Below are 24,879 nucleotides of genomic sequence, written 5' to 3'. Positions count from 1 at the left end.
CTAAAACCCCAAGAGAAAACTATCTTTATGGTCAGAGGACCTGAGAGAAGAGGCCCTGGAGAGTTAGACAGTGTCAGGGAAGTCTAGAGAGGGGTGAGTTTGAGAAGGTCATTTCCTGAGTCTGTAGGAATCTGCACAAGCCCTCTGCTCATCCAGAGCTATGAATGCACAGAACAGACCCAACGGAGAAGAGGAAGGCTTGGAAGGCTGAACTGAGATAGAAAGTACTACCCACCGAAGGGAAAAAGGAACTTTCCATCTCAATCTAACCAGGCAGTTGCCTCCTAAAACAAACAGCACAAAACCAGCATTCTCAAAGGACTTAAATAGGACCCAAAATCTCATAACACAATATTCAGTCATGTCTAAGTTATAATGCAGAATTACTTAATACAAAACAAACTAGGAAAATATGACCATTTCTCAAGGGAAATGGCAATCAAATGCCAACAGTGAGATGAGTCAGATGTTGGAACCAGTGGACAGTGTCTTTAAGCAGTTATTATAATCATGCTTGAGATAAACAAAAGGTACAAATAAGTTCCCAACAGAAAGATAGAAACTTTTTTTTTTAAGTGAATGTTTTAGGACTGGAAAATACAATATAATACACATTTTAAAAATTTTACTGGATAGGCTCAATAGAACTGACACATCAGGAAAAGCCACACTAGAAAACAATTAATTGAAATTATCCAGCCTGAAATATAGAATGAACACAGATTTAAAATAAAATTAACAGAGTGTCAGGGGCCTGTGGGACAGCATCAAAAGTTCAACATTGACTGGGGTCTCAGGAGAAAACGATTGGCATGGAAAAGAGGTTTAGAAAAAAGTTGGCATGCTTAAAACTTAACAAATTTGAAGGGAAAACATAAACCTCAGTGAAACCCGATCAGGGAAGACTTGAAGGAAGCCATGCCAAGGCACATCCTAATCGAAGTGCTAAAGGAAGGAGGGATAGAGTTGGAAGATAAGAGAGAAGAGGAAGGGGAAAAGGAGCAGAAAGATGAGGAGGGACAGAAAGAGGCAGAAGGAGAGAGAGGAAGAATAAGTTAAAAACTGATGAAAGCTGTAGATAGTAGAAAGACAGCACATTGCATATAGACGGAAATTATGAATGACGGAAGATTTCTCACCTGAAACCATTATGGCAGGAAGATGGTCAAACATGTTTAGAGTGCTAAAGGAAAACAACAAAAAAATATCAACACAGAATTCCATAAGTCCTAAAAATGTCCTTGGGAAATACAAAATACACTTCAATGAAGAAAGCCAGAGAACTTGACGCCAGCCCTTCTGCTGTGAAAGAGGTGCTAAAGGAAACTGTCCTGGTGAAGAGAAACTTGAAACTCAAGAAAGAAGGAGTAGCAAGAGAAATGATAAATACCTGGTTAACACAATACAGTATTTTCTTTCTTTTAGCTGCTTAGAATGTGTGTGATTGGAAGGAAAGAATCTAGCATTGCATAGTAAGATGGTCACTGTACATGGTTGTAACATTGGGTTGGCCAGAAAGTTTGGTTGGAAACCTGAACGAACTTTTTGGCCATCCCAAATACATGTGACAATCATATAAAAGGAATAAGGGAAAAGGGACTGAGAGGCTTATAAGGCTTCTATATCTTGCTAAAAATGAGAAATTAACTGTAACTGGACTATAAGGTGGAGAAGGCAATGGCAACCCACTCCAGTACTCTTGCCTGGAAAATCCCAAGGATGGAGGAGCCTGGTAGGCTGCAGTCCATGGGGTCGCACAGAGTCAGACAGGACTGAGCGACTTCGCTTTCACTTTTCACTTTCATGCATTGGAGGAGGACTATAAAGTATGCATGTTTTAAAAGAGCTACCAGTTTAAAAAAAATGCAATGAAAGATTTTTTTTAAAGAGATAAATTTAAATGGAAAAGTAATAAATATTCAAACAATACATTCCAAAAGGGCAAGAAAAAGGATAGGATGAACAAGAAAAACCAAGACAAACAGAAAACAAAGTATTAGCCTAAATTCAGACACATTAATAACATTAAATGTAAATAGTGTAAATAGCCAGTATACAACAGGTTTTCATATTAGATAAAAATAAGACTCATTATTACAAGAAGCCCACTTTATATCTAGTGACAGGTTAGAAGTAAAGCTATGGGAGATGTAATATCTAACTACTAATCCAAAGAAAGCTGAGGTAGACATATTAATATGAAAAAAGAGTAGATTTCAGAGAAAATTACCACAAATAAAAACAAAATATATAATGAAAAAGGGATCAGTTCATTAAGAAGATATAACAGCCTTAAACACGAATGCCCCTGACTACAGGATATCCAAAGATATGGAGCAAATTCTGATAGAATTAAAGTTTCAAAACCAACAAAGACATTTTAGAGCTAATAATTCAGCAAAGTTCCAGGATAAAAAAATTAATACAAAATGGGTTTCATTTTTATACACTAGATAATCCAAAAAGGAAATTAAGAGAAAAAAGTTCATTTATGATACAATCAGAGCAAAATACTTAGGGATGAATTTAACCAAGGAGACAAAAAAATTGCTGAAAGACATAAATAAATGAAGAGATAGCCCATGTTCATAGATTGGAAGATTTAATATTGCTAACATGACAAATTGCCCAAAATGATTTACAGGTCTGATGAAATCCCTCTCAAAATCTGGGAATAGAAAAAAAAATACATAAAATAGATAAATAGAAATTTATCAAAACCTAAACTTTTATTCACCAAAGGGCACTATCAAGAAAGTGAAAAGATGGACACAGAATGGGAGAAAATATTTTCAAATTATACATTTGATTAAAAAAATTAATTTAGAATATATAAAGAACTCCCCCACAACTCAGCAGCAAAAATCAACACAATTCAGAAATGGGTGAAAGACTTAAAAAGACATTTCTTGGAAGAACACATACAAATGGCTAAAAAACACGTGAAAAGGTGCCCAGCATCACTAGTCATTATGAAAATGCAAATCAGAACCACAATGAGGTACCAACTCACCCGTAAGAGGATGGCTATTTTAAAAAAAGAAGAAAAAAAGTATTGGTGAGAAATCACAGCACTGTGTGTATCAAACCCCACAGTATTCCACTGGGTATTACCAGTGGAAATATGAAATGTGCAGCAACCACTGTGGAGAAACTGTTTGCTTCCTCAAAAACTTAAACAGAATTACCACGTGATCCAGCAATTCTACTGCTAGGCGTATATTCAAAGGAATTGAAAGCAGGGACTCACATTCTGTACACCAGTGTTCACAGCAGCGTTATGCACAACAGCCAGAAGGTAGAAGCAACCCAGATGTCCATCAATGGGTGAAGAGATTTTTTTTTAAATGGACCACATACATACACTAGACTATTACTCATCCTTAAAAAGGAATGAAGTTTTGATATATGCTGCAACATAGATAAACCTTGGAAACATCAGGCTAAGTGAAATAAGCCAGACACAAAATGACAAATATTGTATAATTCCATTACTATGAAGTATGCAGAACAAGCAATTCCCTAGAGACAGAAAGTAGAACAGAGGTTACCAGGGACGATGGGGAGGGGGCTCTGGGGATTTAGTGTTTAGTGGGTTAAGGGTTTCTGTTGCAGTGATGAGAGAGTTCTGGAAATGGATGTTGGTGACATTTGGATAATGTTGTGAATGGTTTTAATGCTTCTAAATTGTACACCTACAAGTAATTAAAATCAGAGACTTTATGATCTGTCTTGTTACCACATTAAACCATTTAAAACTTTCAACACATTTCTTTATTTGGCTGTGCTGGGTTTTAGTTGTGACACTTGGGATCTTTAGTTGCAGCATTTGGATCTAGTTCCCTGACCAGGGATCGAACCCAGGCCCCCTGCATCAGGACCGTGGAGTCTTAGCCACTTCAATATGAGAGAATTTAAAAGAGATAAATCTGCATTCTTTACAGAGACCTGAAGACATCTTTCTTGGTAGCTAATAGAACAAACAAACCAAAAGTCAGCAAGGATGTAGAAGACCTGAGAAACATTACCAGACAATTTGATGAAATTAGTATTTTTCAAACACTTCAAAAATAGGATACATATTCTTTTCAAGTGCACAGGAAACATTTACCAAGATAAACCATATTCTGGGCCATAAAATATCCATAACAAATTTAAAAGCATAAATGGAAATTATTCCAATTGTTTTCTCTGACCATAATGAAATCAAATTTTGTTGTTGTTCAGTTGCTCAGTTGTCTCCAACTCTTGGCAATCCCATGGACTGCAGCATGCCAGGCTTCCCTGTCCTTCACCATCTCCCATGGTCCAACTCACATATCCATACTGACTACTGGAAAAACCATAGCTATGACTGGATGGACCTTTGTTGGCAAAGTAATGTCTCTTCTTTTCAATACATTGTCCAGGTTTGTCATAGCTTTTCTTCCAAGGAGCAAATGTGCTTAGTCGCTCAGTCATGTCTGACTCTTTGTGACCTCATGGACTGTAGTCTGCCAAGTTCCTCTGTCCATGGGGATACTCCAAGGAAGACTACTGGAGTGGGTTGCCATGCCCTCCTCCAGGGGATCTTCCCAACCCAGGGATGGAAGCCAGGTGTCCTGCGCTGCAGGCAGATTCTTTTACCATCTGAGCTACCAGGGAAGCCCTCCAAGAAGCGAATGTCTTTTGATTTCATGGCTGAAGTCACCATCTGAAGTGATTTTGAAGGCCAAGAAAATATACTCTGTTGCTGTTTCCATTGTTTTCCTATCTATTTGCCATGAAGTGACGGGACCAGATGCCATGATCTTTATTTTTTGAATGCTGAATTTTAAGCCAGCTTTTTCACTCTCGTCTTTCAACTTCATCAAGAGACTCTTTAGTTCCTCTTTGCTTTCTGCCATAAGGGCGGTGTCATCTGTATATCTGAGGTAACGGACATTTCTCCCAGTAATCTTGATTCCAGCTTGTGCTTCATCCAGCCTGTATTTCACATGATGTATTCTGCATATAAGTTAAAAGGCAGAGTGATCATATACAGCCTTGACATATTCCTTTCCCAATTTGGAACCAGTCCATTGTTCCATGTCCAATTCTAACTGTTGCTTCTTGACCTGCATATAGGCTTCTCAGGAGGCAGGCAAGGTGGTCTGGAATTCTCACAAAATTTAAGAATTTTGCACAGTTTGCTGTGATCCACACAGTCAAAGGCTTTAGCATAGTAAATGAAGCAGAAGTAGATGTTTTATTGGAATTCTCTTGCTTTTTCTATGATTCAACAGATGTTGGCAATTTGATCTCTGGTTCTGCCTTTTCTAAATCCAGCTTGAACATCTGAAAGTTCACAGTTCATGTACTGTTGAAGCCTGGCTTGGAGAATTTTGAGCATTACTTTGCTAGCATGTGAGATGAGTGCAATTGTATGGTAGTTTGAACATTCTTTGGCACTGCCCTTCCTTGGGATTGGAATGAAAACTGACCTTTTCTAGACCTGTGGCCACTGCTGAGTTTTCCAAATTTGCTGGCATATTGAGTGCAACACTTTAATAGCATCATTTTTTATGATTTGAAATAGCTCGACTGGAATTCCATCACCTCCACTAGCTTTGTTCATAGTGATGCTTCCTAAGGCCCACTTAACTTCACACTCCAAGATGTCGGGCTCTAGGTGAGTGATCACACCATTCTGTTTATTTGGGTTGTTAAGATATTTTTTGTATAGTTCTTCTATGTATTCTTGTCACCTCTTCTTAATATCTTCTGCTTCTGTTAGGTCCATATTATTTCTGTCCTTTACTGTGCCCATGTTTGCATGAAATGTTCCCTTGGTGTCTCTAATTTTCTTGAAGAGATCTCTAGTCTTTCCCATTCTATTGTTTTCCTCTATTTCTTTGCATTGATCACTGAGGAAAGCTTTCTTATCTCTCCTTCCTATTCTTTGGAACTCTGCATTCAGATGGGTATATCTTTCCTTTTCTTCTTTGCTTTTCATTTTTCTTTTCTCAGCTATTTGTGAGGCCTCCTCAGACAACCATTTTGCCATTTTGCATTTCTTTTTCTTGGGGATGGTTTTGATAACTACCTCCTTTACAATGTCATGGACTTCCATCCATAGTTCTTCAGGAACTCTATCAGATCTAATCCCTTGAATCTATTTCTCACTTCCACTGTATAATCCTAAGGGATTTGATTTAGGTCATACATGAATGGTCTAGTGGTTATCCCTACTTTCTTCAATTTAAGTCTGATTTAATTAAATTAGAAATCAGTAAGTGAAAAATCCCCAAATATTTGTAAATTAGATGGTGTACTTTACACACTGTTATATTTAAAATGGATAGCTAACAGGGACTTATTATATATCGCATGGAATTCTGCTCAATGTTTTGTGGCAGCCTGGATGGGAGGGGAGTTTAGAGGAGAATGGATATGTGTACATATGTATGGCAGAGCCCCTTTGCTGTACACCTGAAACCATCACAACATTGTTAATTGGCCATATTCCAATACAAAATAAGAATTTAAAGTGCAAAAAAATTTACTTCTAAATAGCCAATGAGGCAAAGAGGAAGTTTCTAGGGTAATTACAATGTTTGAACTGCATAAAAATGAAAGTTCAATATAGCGTATTTGCGGACTATAAAAGAAAGGAGAAAAAAAAAGATTAAATTAAACCCAGAGGGAAGAAAGTTTAAAATCACAAAAATAGCAGAAATAAATAAAGTTCAAAACAGAAATGGAGAAATTTGAACCCAAACTAGTTCTTTGAAAAGATCAGTAAAATTAATAAACTACCAACTAGGCTGACCAAGAAAAACATGAGAGACTATGCAGCTTACCATATCAAGGAATGGAAGATGAGATCCAGTACTTATCCCATAAACACTGAAAGAGCAGAGGAACACCATGAAGAACTCTAGCCTCATAAATCCAACAGTTTAGATTAAATGGGCCAGTTATTTGAAAGACACAGCTACCAAATCTTGCTTAAGACCTGGGGTGCGGTGATGCCTTTTTGGATAGAACACTGAAGACACAATCCATGAAAGGCATGACAGACAAACTGCCTTCATGAAAATTTAAACCTTCTGCTCTGTGAAAGATACTATCAAGAAAATTAGAAGATCGGAAACAGACCAAGAGAAAATATTTGCAAAAGACACATCTGATAAAGAATGGTTAGCCAAAATATACAAAGAACTCTTAAATCCCAAAGGTGAGAAAACAAATAACCCATTTAAAGAAATGGACCAAAGACTTTAATAGACGCTTTGCCAAAGGAGATGTACAGATGACAAGCCTGAGAAAAGATGTACCACATCACATGTCAGCGGGGAAATGCAAGTTCCAACAAGGAGGTGCCACCGCACGCCTATTAGGAGGGCCAGCATCTGGAACGCTGACAACACCAAACGCTGGGGAGGTTGGGGGCAGTCGGGACTCTCATTCACTGCTGGTGAGAATACAAAATGGTAGTCACTTGAGAAGACAATGGCAGTTTCGTACTGCACTAAGCATACTCCTACCACGTGATCCAGCAATGACGCTCCTTGATATTTACCCAAAGGAGCTGAAAACTTAGGTCCGCAGAGGAACCTGCACATGGATGTTTACAGCAGTTTTGTTTTATAATTGCAAAATCTGCAAGCTACCAAGATGTACTTCAGTTAGAAAAAGGATAAATACACTATGCTACATGCAGGCAACAGAATATTATTCAGTTGTAAAAAGAAGTGAGCCATCAGTCTATAAAAAGAACCTTAAATGCATATTATAAAGTAAAAGAAACTAATCTGAAAAAGGTTACATACTGTATGATTCTAACTATATGATATTTTGGAAAAGGTGAAACTATGGAGACGATAAAAAAAAAATCAGTGCTTGCGCACGGTTGGAGGGAGGAAGGGATGAATACATACGGAACCAGGAACTTGTAGGAGAGTAAAATTATTATTCTGTATGATAGTATAATGATGGGTACATGTCTATGCATTTGTCAAAACCCATAAAACACACAACACAAAAAGTGAACTCTCATGTAAACTATGGTCTTTAGTTACTGTTCAGGTTTGTTCATCAATTGTAGCAAAGGCACACCACCAGCTAAGATGTTAGAAGCAGAGGGGAATGGCTGGTTTCTGAGGGACACTCTACTTTTCGCTCACTGTTTTTTGTAAATCTAAAACTAAAAATTGTCTATTAATTTTTATGTTTAATTAAAAAGTATAAAGAACAAGATGGTGGAGGAGTAGGTGGACGTGGAGTACATCTTTCTCCATGGATACATCAGGAATACACCTTCAGACACAGAAGTGCAGGCAGAACACCAGCTGAGAGCAGACAGGAGTACCTGACCAGAGGAAAAGAATATATAGACCCACGCAAAACTTGGTAGGACGAAGGAACTATGGGGGAAAACAGGAGTGTCAGCAGGCCTGGACCTGCCCTCGGCGGGTGGGGGAACTGAAGCAGGGGTCCCATCCCCACATCGGGTCAGAGGAGAAACATTTAAGGCTGGGAGTGAAGCAGCTGATCTGTGGCAGCCTAAATGGGATGAGAATCAGACAGTCCTTGCCACAGCCATACATACCCTGGACGGGGACAAGGGTCGCCTGGAAGGTGCAGCAGCTGGGAGCTGGAGTTTGGGGAGCGTGGCATGATCCCAGGGTGAGAGCTGTGGAGAGATGGATCGAGGGGACGTGAGGGAGGAGATTGTGATGGGAAATGCCTGTGGAGGCAGAAATACAAAGGATTATAAGAGACTACTATGAAAAAGCATATGGCAATAAAATGGATAACCTGGAAGAAATGGACAGATTCTTAGAAAAGTTCAATCTTCCAAGACTGAACCAGGAAGAAATAGAAATTATGAACAACCAAATTACAAGCACTGAAATTGAAGCTGTGATAAAAAATTCCCCAAAAAACAAAAGCCAAGGACCAGATGGCTTCCCAGGAGAATTCTATCAAACATTTAGAGAAGAGCTAATGCCTAGCCATCCTTCTAAAACTCTTTCAAAAAATTGCAGCAGAAGGAACACTTCCAAACTCATCCTACAAGGCCACCATCACCCTGATACCAAAACCAGACAAAGACAACACAAAAAAGAAAACTACAGGCCAATATCACTGATGAACATAGATGCAAAAATCCTCAACAAAATTTTAGCAAACAGAATTCAGCAACACATCAAAAAGCTCATACACCATGATCAAGTTGGGTTTATTCCAGGAATGCAAGGATTCTTCAATATACATAAATCAATCAATATGACACACTATATTAACAAATTGAAAGATAAAAACCATATGATCATCTCAATAGATGCAGAAAAAGCCTTTGACAAAGTTCAGCACCCATTGATGATTAAAACGCTTTAAAAAATGAGTATAGAAGGAACCTACCTCAACATAGTAAAGGTCATACATGATAATCCTACAGCAAACATTATTCTCAATGGTGAAAAACTGAAAGCATTACCCCTAAGATCAGGAACAAGACAAGGGTGTTTCACCACTATTATTCAACATAGTTCTGGAAGTCCTAGCTGTGGCAATCAGAAGAAAAGGAAATAAAAGGAATCCAGATTGGAAAAGAAGTAAAGCTCTCACTGTTTGCAGATGACATGCTACTGTACATAGAAAACCCTAAAGATAGTATCAGAAAATTACTAGAGCTAATCTGTGAATTTAGCAAAGTTGCAGGATACAAAATAAATACACAGAAATCACTTGCATTTTTATATATAAACAATGAAAAATCAGAGAAATTAATGAATCAATTCTATTCACCATTGCAACAAAAAGAATTAAATATCTAGGAATAAACTTACCTAAGGAGACAAAAGAACTGTACGCAGAAAATTATAAGACACTAATGAAAGAAATCAAAGATGACATAAACAGATGGAGAGATATTCCATGTTCCTGGGTAGAAAGAATCAATATTGTGAAAATACTACCAAATGCAATCTACAGATTCAATGCGATCCCTATCAAATTACCAATGGCATTTTTCACAGAACTAGAAAAAAAATTTCACAATTCATATGGAAACATAAAAGACCCCGAATAGCCAAAGTAGTCCTGAGAAAGAATGGAGCTGGAGGAATCAACCTTCTTGACTTAAGGTTATACTACAAAGCTACAGTCATCAAGACAGTATGGTACTGGCACAAAAACAGAAATATAGACCAAAGGAACAAGATAGAAAGCCCAGAAATAAACCCATGCACCTATGGGTACGTTATTTTTGACAAAGGAGGCAAGAATATACAATGGGGCAAAGACGACCTCGTCAATAAATAGTGCTGGGAAAACTGGACAGCTACATGTAAAAGAATGAAATTAGAACACTTCCTAACCCCATACACAAATATAAACTCAAAATGGATTAAAGACCCAAAGCTAAAACCAGAAACTATAAAACTCTTAGAGGAAAACAAGCAGAACACTCAATGACATAAATCAAAGCAAAATCCTCTATGACCCACCTCCTAAAGTAACGGAAATAAAAACAAATGTAAACAAGTGGGACCTAATTAAACTTAAAAGTTTTTGCACAGCAAAGGAAACTATAAGCAAGGTGAGAAGACAACCCTCAGAATGGGAGAAAACAATAGCAAATGCAACAACTGACAAAGGATTAATTTCCAAAATATACGAGCAGTTCATACAACTCAATGCAGAAAAACAAACAACCCAATCAAAAAGTGGGAAAAAGACTTAAACAGACATTTCTCCAAAGAAGACATACAGATGGCTAACAAACACATGAAAAGATGCTCAACATCACTCATTATTAGAGAAATGCAAATCAAATCTACAGTGAGATATCACCTCACACCAGTCAGAATGGCCATCATCAAAAAGTCTGCAAACAATAAATGCTGGAGAGGGTGTGGAGAAAAGGGAATGCTCTTGCACTGCTGGTGGGAATGTAAATTGATACAGCCACTATGGAAGATGGTATGGAGATTCCTTAGAAAGCTAGGAACAAAACCACCATATGACCCAGCAAGCCTACTCCTAGGCATATACCCTGAGGAAACCAAAATTGAAAGAGACACATGTATCCCAGTGTTCACTGCAGCACTATTTACAGTAGCTAGAACATGGAAGCAACCTAGATGTCCATCAATGGATGAATGGATAAAGAATTTGTGGTACATATACACAATGGAATGTTACTCAGCCATAAAAAGGAACCCATTTGAGTCCGTTCTGATGAGGTGGATGAGCCTAGAATCTATTAAACAGAGTGAAGTGAATCATAAAGAAAAAGATAAATATTGTGTTCTAATATATATATTTGGAATCTAGAAGAATGGCACTGAAGAATTTATTTACAGGGCAGCAATGGAGAAACAGGCATAGAGAATAGACTTACAGACATGGGGAGAGGGGAGGAGAGGGTGAGATGCAAGAAAAGAGTAATATGGAAACGTGCATTGCCATATGTAAAATAGATAGCCAATAGAAATTTGCTGTATGGCTGAGGAAACTCAAACAGGGGCTCTGCGTCAACCTAGAGGGGTGGGATGCCGGGGGAGATGGGAGGGAGGTTCAAAAGGGAGGGGACATATGTATACCTATATCTGATTCATGTTGAGGTTTGACAGAAAACAACAGAATTCTGTAAAGCAATTGTCCTTCAATAAAAAAAGAAAAAGAAAAAAATTTTATCGACTCATTGCTCCCCTACCACTCTCCTGCTTTTTTTTTTTTTTTTTACAAAAATACAGAACAAGAAACATGCTGCTGCTACTGCTCAGTCGTGTCCGACTCTTTGTGACCCCATGACTATAGCCCGTCAGGCTCCTCTGTCCAGGGAATTTTCCAGGTAAGAGTACTGGAGTGGGTCGCCATTTCCTTCTCCAGGGGATCTTCCCTACCCAGGGATCGAACCTGCGTCTCCTGCATTGCAGGCGGATTCTTTACCAAAGTCTGACTAACATTACCTGTGTTTGTTGCTATTCTTTCTTTGTTAATTTCTCTGCCATTTAGGAGACTGGCTAATTTTGCTTTCTCCTCAGTCAAAAATAACGACCAGCAGAGGTTGCTAGAATGCCGGCGTCCCTCTCAGGAGAGAGGAGGCACTTCCGAGCCACTCAGACTTCGCTCTGACCGCCACAGGCATGCACCACGGGAAAGCTTTTACTAACAGATTTTTCAGGGAATTCAGGACCTGTGTGTTCTATAAGGTGTCTTATGGATATTCTTGAAGCAGGGAGATAAATAGTGTGGAGACATGAACAGCTGAAGTGAACTCACATCTGTTTGTTTTTTTTTTTTTTTTCCTGGATGTTAATGTGTAAAGAAGAGTGAAAGAAAAAAAATTTTTTTCATTTGGTAGCCTCTACAGTTCCCAATCTAGCTAAGTTCTCAAGAAAATTAGAGTAAATTTCACTTAAGGTAAATAGCAACTGTAAGTGAGGAGCCCAGGTGATGGCTTAATTTTTTTTTTTTTAAAGAAAATTCCCAGTAACAAGAGTGAATAGATGAGAAAGCTAAAAATTTAATTTAAAAATACACTTCTCAGGACTATTTAACTAATTTATAATAGAATCATTTCCTTTTCAGTTTTTCAGAATTGGAAATGTTTAGATAGGTTGTTTTTTAGGAATATTTAGATAGAATGCTGCTAATAGGTTCATTAAGAGTTTCATTAAACCCCTCAATAAAATTCTGAATGTGATTTCACTCTATTCCCAGAGGTTATCCAAGAAAGGAAGTGGAGAATGTTCTTTTAGAAAGCATGAAGTGGGAAAATGTTTAAAACTATTTATAGCAGCACTTAGCTGTGGAAATCCCAGACTTTACCATCTATTTATAGTTATTCTTTGGGTTAAAAGGGTGAAACCAGAAATCTTGAAAATGCCGCATGCTTTTATCCAGCAGTTGAAACTAATAAGCTGTCTTTTTGTGGTTATGATAACCAGATACTTACAAGGGTAATTCTGGAAATGACAATAAATACATCTTGACTAAGGGGGAAAAAAACCTGTTTAAATCTGAAAGAGCAATATTTTTTCCTGAGTAAGTGATTCTTGGTTTTCTTGTGTTTTCTAGTCAAGTGGAGATTGAATTCTGCCTGTCACGTGTGGACTTATCTAGTGAGAAATAAGCAGGGAAGTGGGTTTATGAAAATTTGCAGATGGGCTAGAAGGCATTTTCAATACAGGTAGATTCATCTGAATGAAAAGAAGCCCAGGTAAAATTACCAAGCTTCAAACAGCAGACCTTAAACATCCCTCTGAGGAACACTGGGCTTCCCTGGTGGCTCGGAGGGTAAAGAATCTGCCCCCAGTGTGAGAGACCTAGATTCGATCCCTGGGTGGGGAAGATCCCCTGGAGGAGGAAATGGCAACCCACTCCAGTGTTCTTGCCTGGAGAATCCCATGGACAGAGCAGCCTGGTGGGATACAATCCGTGGGGTCGCAGAGTCGGACATGACTGAGCAACTACCACTCATTCTCACTCTGAGGAATACCAGTTTCTGGCAATTCCACCTGATGGAAACGGAAAACTCTGCTCCAGCCTTGAGAATGTGACACAGGATCTGCATATACACAGCATGAACTGTAGACTCTTTTGATCCTCAGGAACTTGATGGTTGTTTTCCTAATATTTTTCTGCAGGAAGAAGGCAAGTTAGGAGGTTATTGGTGTGGGACATCCAGAGATGGTGGGAGGGTGGCCCAGGGCATGGTCAGGAGCCTGGGCAGCAGGGCAGGACGGCAGCTCTTTAACTGGACTCCCTGGGCTCGCCCAAGTGCTAGAGTGTGAGGATGAACTCACAGCCAAAGGAAAAAGTGGCCTCAATCCTAATGGGAACTTCTGCTGTAGATATAAATCTTAGAGGTAATCTAGAATGAACAAATACAGGGATGCTAACCAACAAGGTTGTGTCCTGACCTCACACGAAACCCCACCAACTAGGGGTTATTCATCATCACTGACCCAAAGCTGAAGGCAGGACTTGGAGAACCCAACATGCTCTCGTGCCTATCAGTTTAGACAGAAAAATCAGGTTTCCAAAGTGCACTGAGGCGTTCCACCTCCTTCCATTGCCATGTTTTAGTGATGTCCATCCCCTTACCCAGGCGGCACCTCCTGGGGTCACTTACAAGCAAGGTGGGCGTGTCCCCGGGGCCCTGACGTGTCCACGCCTCTGCATCTGGAGGCTGACTCACCCAGTAACGTCTTTCTCGTCCACCTCCGGTGTGAGCTCATCTTTTCGAAGCCCAAAGCACTGTTGCCAAGACTGTCCACCAGTCACTCACCCCCACGCTGCCTAACGCCAACTCTGGACTGTCCCTTCTGTTCCTGCGGCCACTGCAGTGCCTCTGTATCCCCCAAGGAACCCCAGCCTCGGCAACCTCATCACCTCTTGTCCAGGACTCGACTGATTTCCCAGGAAACCACATAGGCTGCATTCACAGAGGGAACTGGGTGATCAGTCAGGGTGCTGAGGTCCTCACCCTATTTCCTTTTTCGTTTTAAAACAATTGTATTTATTTACTTTTGGCTGGGCTGGGTCTTCACTGCTGGAGACTTTTCTCTAGTTGTGGTGAACAAAGGCTACTCCCTAGTTGCGGTGCTCAGACTTCTTATTGTGGCGGCTTCTCTTATTGAGGAGCTTCCTTCCATGATAGCTCAGTTGGTAAAGAATCTGCCTGCTGTGCAGGAGACCTGGGTTCGATTCCTGGGCCAGAAAGATTCTCTGGGGAAGGAAAGGGCAACCCACTCCAGTATTCTGGCCTGGATGAGGTTCCCAGAGTCCAGAGTGGTAGCTCAGTAGTTATGGCCCACAGGCTGAGCTGCTCCTCGGTACACGACATCTTCCCGGATCAGGGATTGACCCCGCGTCTCCTGAATTGGCAGTCAGATTCTCTACCGATGAGCCACCAGGGAAGCCCTCACCTTATTTCTGGCATCAAACTCCAAGTGATTCTGTACCATCCACCACCTCACTAAGTCTCTGTTTCCCTCCAGTTTGAAATGAAGGTTTGTACCTGATCATCTCTGAACTCACTCTGCCTCTAAATGACTTCCTTCTCTCCCCTCTTGATCGGACTACCATCCGAGGACCATCCGACTTACACCGATCACCCATCCTGCAGGAATAACTACAACCCTGCTCCACCCCCAAACCTAAGTATTGCAAGGGGGTCCAAGCAGGTTAGTGAATTAACAGAGGGTCTCATCTCGAAGCTGTGGGGACCCTGAAGGGCCTGAGGCAGCAGCTTGCAGAGGGGCCTGGCCTTCCACTTCCTTGAACCAGAGTCCTGTTTCCCTATTTGGATGCGAGAGGGACATAAAGCACCTTCCCGAGAGGTGCCTCAGGGCGGTCCTTGGTGGACAGAGCTGCACCGTGACAGCGTGCCTTGTCCCTGAACCTTGGTCACCACATCTGCTGACACAGCCTTGGCCTGTGGAGACAGGCAGGTCACGCTTCAGCAGGGCTGCTTGGGGACGGTTCTGGGTCACAGGGGGCAGGATCCCGGCGGCCAGCAGGTGGGAGTCAGGGTACCATGTCGGCGAGGCAGGCCTGGGGTCCAGGGAGCTGAGGTCCGAGAGCCCCGTCTCTCTCCTCCTGGATCCCAGCTGTGCCCACTGGGGATGACCTCAAGTCCGGGGGTGGGGTGGGGGTAGAGTTCCAAGCTACAAGGGTTTGCCAGCCAAGGCCACTGGGTCATCATTCTTTATTTATAGTGACAGAACCTCAGGGAAAGCCATGGAGGCCTGGGGACTAAACACACCTCTCAGTGACCTCTAGCATGGTCACACCCTCCCCCTAACTCACCACGACAACTCCCTGGTCCCTCAGCCCCAGGTCGGGGGTGTGTGCCTCCCTCCTCTCCTGTTACAGCCTAATGTGTGTCTCTGAACAGATTGATATTTTTTTGGTGGGGAGAGGACAGGTTGGCTCACGTGTGCTTAGTTAAGTCATAGAAATAAGGCTTGATTCCAGCTGCAGTCTCGGCAACACCTGGGGAATCCAGAGGGGCGTGAGCATCTCTCAGAAACACACACATGCCGTGTGGTCCAGGCCTTACTCTCCACCCCTCCAGGCCTGACACCCTCTGAGCATCACGTGTCATCTGAGGGGATGCACATTCGTGGTCATCTTCAGTTTCTTCTGAAAGGCCATCAGTTTCCTTGCGTCGTGAATAAAAGTCACCACTAGAAGGAATCATTTAAAAGTGCACATGATGGTGGTGGGTTGGGGGGCTTCTGACTCTCTGGGACTGGAGCCTGGGCACAGTGATTTGGGAAGGGGAATCAATCTTAGGTCACTCTCGTCCACAACCAGAGTTGAAATTCACCACCTTAGCATTATGACAAGAAGACAAACGACTCTGCTCTCAACCTTGTGTCCTTGGCTTCGTTCCTGTTTAATCTCCCAACAAATCTCGTTTCATGCTGGATTGATTGTTCATGTGTTCCACCCTGGTGGCTGTTTTGGCAGAGACTTTGATGGAATCACATTGCAAACCGTACCTCAGGTCAGAGCGATTTAACAGTACCACCGAAGCGATCATGGAACCACCCTAATTTTATGCAGGAAATTTGATTATGCATGGTGTTTAAATACTTGTGATAGAACTCTTTTGTGTGTACAGACAAGAAAGAAGCCTTTTTGTTTTTCTCAGCTGCATGGTCATCGGTAATGACGGCTTAGAGTCGGAATTGAACTCTTAGCTCATACAGCAGGATGGTTTGCGCAGCACGTGGGATCTTCCTGTATTTAGGCATGTGTCATGAATGCCTGACATACAAACAAAGGAATGCGGTTGGAGGCCGTGCAGCTGGAGGCCTTGAATGGCCTGAGGAACTGCACGTGGCCAACACAGGAGAACAGAGAGAGAGAGAGAGAGAGGACATCCACTAAACAGAATAAGATCACTTGTCCACCATATTTTTCATAGAATCAGAAAGGATTCCTTGTAGAGTTTGAGTTCCAGGTTTAAGCCTCCCTTGGGAGATTGGTCAGGGGTGGTACGGTATTTGTTTCGTAAGCTTCTGCTGGGGTGAACGTAGAGGTTCCATGGAGCGGGGGTTGCTGGGCACCTTGAGGACCATGTAACAAGCGCAGCACAGCATCCGTCATCAGACTTCTCAGTTGGTCTTGGTGAACGGGTTTTGTGGTCCTTCGGTGTCTGTTTGCAGACTATGCGTTTAATGTTGAATATTTGTGCTGTGAGGTACTGTCTAGTAACGAAACTTTGCATGGATTAAGATGCTCTTGGGGGACTGAATTGTGTTAATCCATTCAAGGCTTCCCTGATAGCTCAGCTGGTAAAGAATCTGCCTGCAATGCAGGAGACCTAGGTTCGATCCCTGGGTTGGGAAGATGCCCTGGAGAAGGGAAAGGCTACCCACTCCAGTATTCTGGCCTGGAGAATTCCATAGACTGTATAGTCCACGGGGTCACAAAGAGCTGGACATGACTGAGTGACTTTCACTTTCATTCCAAATGATACTTAGAAGTTTTCATATGGAAATCCTACAGGCTCCTCAGGTTTACCTAGTGTTCATTCAGATTCCTGTTCTTTTTCTCAGCCTCTTTATCCTTCTATTCTTCTCATTTTATGGAAGTACATGATCCCTCTATCCACAGAGCACCCCTGTCTTGTCAATCAGGCAGCCAGCAGGTCCTATCAAGTGATCCTCCTTCAAAAGGACTCATCATCTTTCCCTTCCTCTCTGTTCTCCCTGTCACTGCCCCACTCAGATGCTCCTGATCTTTCCACAGCCTCTTGCAGTAACTTCTCCAGTCTTCATCTCCAGTCTTGCCCCACCCAAGCCATCCCATACTATCCTATCAGAGTGGCCTTCCTCAAACACAAATTTGATGACATTATTGTTTTCATGTGTCAGACTGCTCGCAGCTTTCCGTGCGTACTAGATGGCAAACTGTCAGCATGAAATTTCCAGGTTCTCACTCACTCGTTCCATCCAGTCTCCACCTCTGGCATCATAACCATCTCTCTGCATCTTGAGCCCTACCATCTAGTCCATGTAGATGGATAAATTACTACTTCCCTGAAAGTGCCGTTTAGCTCCATCCACATGCCTTTATCAGTGCTGTTTCCTTCTTCCAGAATGGCATCTACACCATCCTCCCTCTGTCCAGAATCCTGTTCACATTTTGCAAAGTTAATTCGGGGAACTTCTGCCCTGTCATATTCCCTTCTCCTTCCTTCTGCATCTATTTCATTCCTATCCTCACTTTACTTTAAATACAACTCTGTGTGGTAGGCTTAATTATCGCTCTTTGTTTATCCTAGTTTATGAATGCCTCAGATACAAAGACTCTATCTTTCTGAAACCTCCATGTCAAATAGGTGTTCAGTGTGTGTTTGCTCAGCCTGGGAAACTGCAGGAGGCCTTTATTCATTGAGGCAGAAACAACAAAGTGACACCTCAAATAGATCCCTTGGCTTCACCTCTTACTTTTGTTTCTTGGAAGAGTCTACTCACACCTCAGGGCATTCCTACCAGACAAGAATCAGAAAAGCAACGGGCTGTTTTCCAGGGTGGTTACAAATTCAGCCCAGTCTCTTAGACTTTCCACAGACACAGCACAGCACAATAATTCTGAGATTCTGGAAGAAAGATTCTCTGGTGAGTACATTGTACTTACTAGGACAAGAAAACAGAGAAAAAAAGAAAACTTGAAAGATTTTCAAAATGAAGGACTGAACTCAGAAAAGGTTTCTGGTTAACCATTTTAACCAGGGAATTTGGAGAACTATGACATTTCTGTCTCTGAATATTATTGTTAGTGGAAGATTTATTAAATTTGAAAGCAGTAAATAATGGGACATATTTCTTAGCAGGCTGTAGAGTTACAATCGAGAATGTGAGATTCTAACCTCTACTTCTTCATCAAATCTCTACAGCTTAGTTTTACTATATCAGCATAATTCAATGTAGATGGGATAGTCAATTCCTTACATGATTTTAACTTTTCTTGTCTACGATTTTTTTTTGCGGGGGGGAGAGGGCTTTATCCATGAGTTCGAGAATCTCATCCATTTCATGAAAAGTATTACAAAGTACTTTTTTTTTCTTTTTAAAATTCTTCAGGGGTAATTTCTCTCGTTTGGAAGAAATAGCATTATCTTAGTAGTTAATTCTAAATCATTTCAAAATTAGCATTTAGGTTTGAGAACATTCACATAACAACTAAATGTATCAAATTGATTTAAATCCTCCCATTTTCCCTTTTGGTTCAGAAGTGTTATGAGTTACCATGGCTTAATTGGTACCTGCTGGCAAACCAGGTACCATGAAGGAACTTGCATAACAGCCTCACTGCAGCAACCACTTAGGGCTGGCACCCTTGTCATTTATGATTGCGCTTTTCTTGAGCCAACCCACGTTCCCTCCTCCAGGAATTCCTCCGTGACAGAGATTTCCCTGGGGTGCTCGGGAGTCCAGTGTGGTTGCAATATGAATCCCATATGTTTATTATTTCATGGGGGTAGGGGGGGTGGGAAACAGGAGGCAGAGCACCATGAACCTGAAGTAATGGGTTTGTGAAGGGCCTCTTCATTCCCAGGGAAAGGGTTCTCACACACATTCGTCCTTTGGAAATTTGTTTGGAAAGAACGTAGGTTTTCAAATCAGGCTGGTGAGATCTGAGTCTTGCTGCAGCCCCTGAGGAGTGGTCACCCTTGGGAAGCTACTTCATCCTTAAGAGCAAACGTTCTTTCTGTGACAAGGACGTCCCACCTGTGTCTTCAAGCTCTGAAAAAGCTGTGAATTACTTTATCCATATGAGTGATGAAGATAGTCACGAAACACAGTTTCTGATTTGGGCCTAGAAATCTGGGCTCCCCTGTGTAGACAGGTGAGTTTTGGGCTGCACAGAAGTTGGGGAGGAGGCTCACAAAGGGATCCTTGGCTGACCCCAGAAGGGCTCCCATTTTGCAGTTTTGATCAGGGGCCTCTTTGCAGGTGGCATCACTGGGTTTGGGAAATGCTGCACTTGACAATGTCCATTCAGCTTCTCCGATTGTTTTCCCCCGTCCAGTTGTTCCAGACTTCTCAATCCACAGCTTGCCTTTCTACCCCTAGTGGGAGAAGATGAGCAAAGAGAAGAGTCCAGTCCCTCCTTGGGGCTTCAACCTGCATCTTCACTGTCTTACCTGTATGGTGCCTTCCGGAGCCCTCGGCATAAGAGGGTTTCCCTGTCTGTCTGACGAGCATGGGTAGGAAGCCAGGATACAGGACAGAGAACACGGTGCATGAAAAGCCATACTCTCCTTTCAGCAGCTGAAGCCTCAGGAACTACAGGCAGCGAGTGTCTCTGAGCTCAATGAGCCTCTCATGGTCCACTGGAAAAGGGAATGGCAAACCACTTCAGTATTCTTGCCTTGAGAACCCCACGAACAGTATGAAAAGGCAAAATGATAGGATACTGAAAGAGGAACTCCCCAGGTCAGTAGGTGCCCAATATACTACTGGAGATCAGTGGAGAAATAACTCCAGAAAGAATGAAGGGATGGAGCCAAAGCAAAAAGAATACCCAGCTGTGGATGTGACTGGTGATAGAAGCAAGGTCCAAAGCTGTAAAGAGCAATATTGCATAGGAAGCTGGAATGTCAGGTCCATGAATCAAGGCAAATTGGAAGTGGTCAAACAGGAGATGGCAAGAGTGAATGTCGACATTCTAGGAATCAGGGAACTGAAATGGACTGGAATGGGTGAATTTAACTCAGATGACCATTATATCTACTACTCTGGGCAGGAATCCCTCAGAAGAAATGGAATAGCCATCATGGTCAACAAAAGAGTCCGAGATGCAGTACTTGGATGCAATCTCAAAAACGACAGAATGATCTCTGTTCGTTTCCAAGGCAAACCATTCAATATCACGGTAATCCAAGTCTATGCCCCAACCAGTAACGCTGAAGAAGCTGAACGGTTCTATGAAGACCTACAAGACCTTTTAGAACTAACACCCAAAAAAGATGTCCTTTTCATTATAGGGGACTGGAATGCAAAAGCAAGAAGTTAAGAAACACCTGGAGTAACAGGCAAATTTGGCCTTGGAATACGGAATGAAGCAGAGCAAACACTAATAGAGTTTTGCCAAGAAAATGCACTGGTCATAGCAAACACCCTCTTCCAACAACACAAGAGAAGACACTATACATGGACGTCACCAGATGGTCAACACTGAAATCAGATTGATTATATCTTTGCAGCCAAAGATGGAGAAGCTCTATACAGTCAGCAAAAACAAGACCAGGAGCTGACTGTGGCTCAGAGCATGACTCCTTATTGCCAAATTCAGACTTAAAATGAAGAAAGTAGGGAAAACCACTAGACCATTCAGGTATGACCTAAATCAAATCCCTTATGATTATACAGTGGAAGTGAGAAATAGATTTAAGGGCCTAGATCTGATAGATAGAGTGCCTGATGAACTGTGGAATGAGGTTCGTGACATTGTAGAGGAGACAGGGATCAAGACCATCCCCATGGAAAAGAAATGCAAAAAAGCAAAATGGCTGTCTGGGGAGGCCTTACAAATAGCTGTGAAAAGAAGAGAAGCGAAAAGCAAAGGAGAAAAGGAAAGATATAAACATCTGAATGCAGAGTTCCAAAGAATAGCAAGAAGAGATCAGAAAGCCTTCTTCAGCGATCAATGCAAAGAAATAGAGGAAAACAGAATGGGAAAGACTAGAGATCTCTTTAAGAAAATCAGAGATACCAAAGGAACATTTGATGCAAAGATGGGCTTGATAAAGGACAGAAATGGTATGGACCTAACAGAAGCAGAAGATATTAAGAAGAGATGGCAAGAATACACAGAAGAACTGTACAAAAAAGATCTTCACGACCCAGATGATCACGATGGTGTGATCACTGACCTAGAGCCAGACATCCTGGAATGTGAAGTCAAGTGGGCCTTAGAAAGCATCACTACAAACAAAGCTAGTGGAGGTGATAGAATTCCAGTTGAGCTATTCCAAATCCTGAAAGATGATGCTGTGAAAGTGCTGCACTCAATATGCCAGCAAATCTGGAAAACTCAGCAGTGGCCATCGGACTGGAAGAGGTCAGTTTTCATTCCAATCCCAAAGAAAGGCAATGCTAAAGAATGCTCAAACTACCGCACAATTGCACTCATCTCACACACTAGTAAAGTAATGCTCAAAATTCTCCAAGCCAGGCTTCAGCAATATGTGAACCGTGAACTTCCTGATGTTCAAGCTGGTTTTAGAAAAGGCAGAGGAACCAGAGATCAAATTGCCAACATCCGCTTTATCATGGAAAAAGCAAGAGAGTTCCAGAAAAACATCTATTTCTGCTTTATTGACTATGCCAAAGCCTTTGACTGTGTGGATCACAATAAACTGTGGAAAATTCTGAAAGACATGGGAATACCAGACCACCTGACCTGCCTCTTGAGAAATTTGTATGCAGGTCAGGAAGCAACAGTTAGAACTGGACATGGAACAACAGACTGGTTCCAAATAGGAAAAGGAGTACATCAAGGCTGTATATTGTCACCCTGCTTATTTAACTTATATACAGAGTACATCATGAGAAACACTGGACTGGAAGAAACACAAGCTGGAATCAAGATTGCTGGGAGAAATATCAATAACCTCAGATATGCAGATGACACCACCCTTATGGCAGAAAGTGAAGAGGAACTCAAAAGCCTCTTGATGAAATTGAAAGTGGAGAGTGAAAAAGTTGGCTTAAAGCTCAACATTCAGAAAACGAAGATCATGGCATGCGGCCCCATCACTTCATGGGAAATAGATGGGGAAATATGGGTTCAATCCCTGGGTTGGGAAGATCCTCAGGAGAAGGGCATGGCAACCCCCTGCAGTATTCTTGCCTGGAGAACGCCATGGACAGGGGAGCCTGGTGTGCTACAGTCTATAGCGTCGCAAAGAGTCGGATATGACTAAATCGACTTAGCATGCACATACATAGTCGATTAACAATGTTGTGATAATTTCGGGTGAACAGTGAAGGGACTCAGCCACACATATGCATGTATGCACTCTCCCCCAAATTCCCCTCCCATCCAGACTGCCACGTAACACTGAGCTGAGTTCCTTGTTTTATACAGTAGGTCCTTGTTGGCTATCCATTTTAAACACAGCAGTGTGTGGTCCATCCCAAACTCTGAAACTGTCCCCTCCCCCATCCTTCCCTTTGGCAATCCTTTGATCTCTAAGTCTGTGAGTCTCTTTCTGTTGAGGAAGTTCATTTGTATCATTCTTTTTAGATTCCACATGTCAGGCTATATCTCTCCTTCTCTGTCTGACTTACTTCCCTTGGTATGACACTCTCTGGGTCCATCCGTATTGCTGCAAATGCCGTGATTTCATTCTTACTGATGGCTGTGGTGACTCCCAATCTCCTTTCTGCCCCAGGAAGGGAGGGCCCTGGCCCCCCAGGGCTGTCTTTGCCCACCGGCTGGCTGCCCAGAAGCCCCTGGGGGTCCCCATGCCCTCTTCCTCGTCCAGTCCTCTCAAAGAGTCCAGAGATAGGCGCCCCTTCCTTGGGTGGAGACTACAGGCCTGCCCCGTGCTCTGAGTGCTGCCCACCGCTTTGCAGTGGGTCCTACAATTCCCACACCCTTCCCTGGCACCAGCGGTCAGTTGAGGATGGAATCCAAATTGCCTGGTGAAAAAAAAAAAGTGGAGGAGACAGAGCTTAAGACCAGGTTAGGTGACTGGGGTCCTGTGAACTGTGCTTGTTCTCTAAGTGGTTAAGAAAATTGGATGTTCGGTGGCATTACTTTCTATTGTAAATACACAATTCCTCAATGATGCTATGGAAAATAGTTACCTGATGGCCAGATCAGGAGGCAAGTACCAGGGAAGACTGTGTGTCCATAGAATTCTAAACGCCTGACTTGAAAATTCATATAACACACTAATTTGGGGACTGTCAGTGTTTTGTGCCTTGTTGTTCAGTCACTCAGCTGTATCTGACTCTTCTGCAACCCCAAGGACTGTATGTAGCCCACCAGGCTCCTCTGTCCACGGGATTCTCCAGGCACAAATACTGGAGTGGGTTGCCATTTCCTCCTCCAGGGGATCTTCCCAATCCAGGGATTGAACCCGCATCTCTTATGTCTCCTGCATTGGCACGGGGGGTTGCTTGACCACCAGCGCCACCTGGGAAGCCCCGTTTTGTAACTAGGAAGATGTAAATTCAAATGATATCTTCTGTCACTTTTACTTCTAGAAGGCATCTGGAGGAGCTGCCTGTCAACAAGGATCGTATCCAGCTGGTCAGTAAGATTTGAAGATTTATAACCATGTTTTGTGGTTTTTCTCTAACACTGAATGAAATAAGAACCTCATGGTAAAACCCAGTGGTTCAGGAGTTATAAATAAGTTGTCCGTCAAAATTATAATGTTAAGCTGAAGGAAAGAACAGATAATTCAGTTTACATTGTTAAAAAACAATACAAAGGAACCAGCTGGATGGATGGAAAGAAGAGAGCGGAGGAAAGCTTTCACTGTGAGAGTTACAGGGCTGCCCCGTGCTTCTGGCTAAAGGAAGGACGACGTTTTTCTGGCCTCTTGTTCTTGTTGAGTCGCTCAGTTGTGTCTGACTGCTTGCAACCCCCATGGACTGCAGCACACCAGGCTTCCTTGTACTTCACTGTCTCCCTGAGTTTTCTCAAGCTCATGTCCATCGAGTCCGTGATACCATCCAACCATCTCATCCTCTGTCATCCCCTTCTCCTCCTGCCTTCAATCTTTCCCAGCATCAGGGTCTTTCCCAATGAGTCAGTTCTTCGCATCAGGTAGCTAAAGAATTGGATCAGTTTCAGCATCAGTCCTTCCAATGAACATTCAGGACTGATGTCCTTTAGGATGGACTGGTTTGATCTCCTTGC

The sequence above is a fragment of the Bos indicus x Bos taurus genome, chromosome 27 (assembly GCF_003369695.1).
Source record: "Bos indicus x Bos taurus breed Angus x Brahman F1 hybrid chromosome 27, Bos_hybrid_MaternalHap_v2.0, whole genome shotgun sequence".
In the NCBI taxonomy this organism is placed as follows: Eukaryota; Metazoa; Chordata; class Mammalia; order Artiodactyla; family Bovidae; genus Bos; species Bos indicus x Bos taurus.
This window is presented reverse-complemented; position numbering follows the sequence as displayed.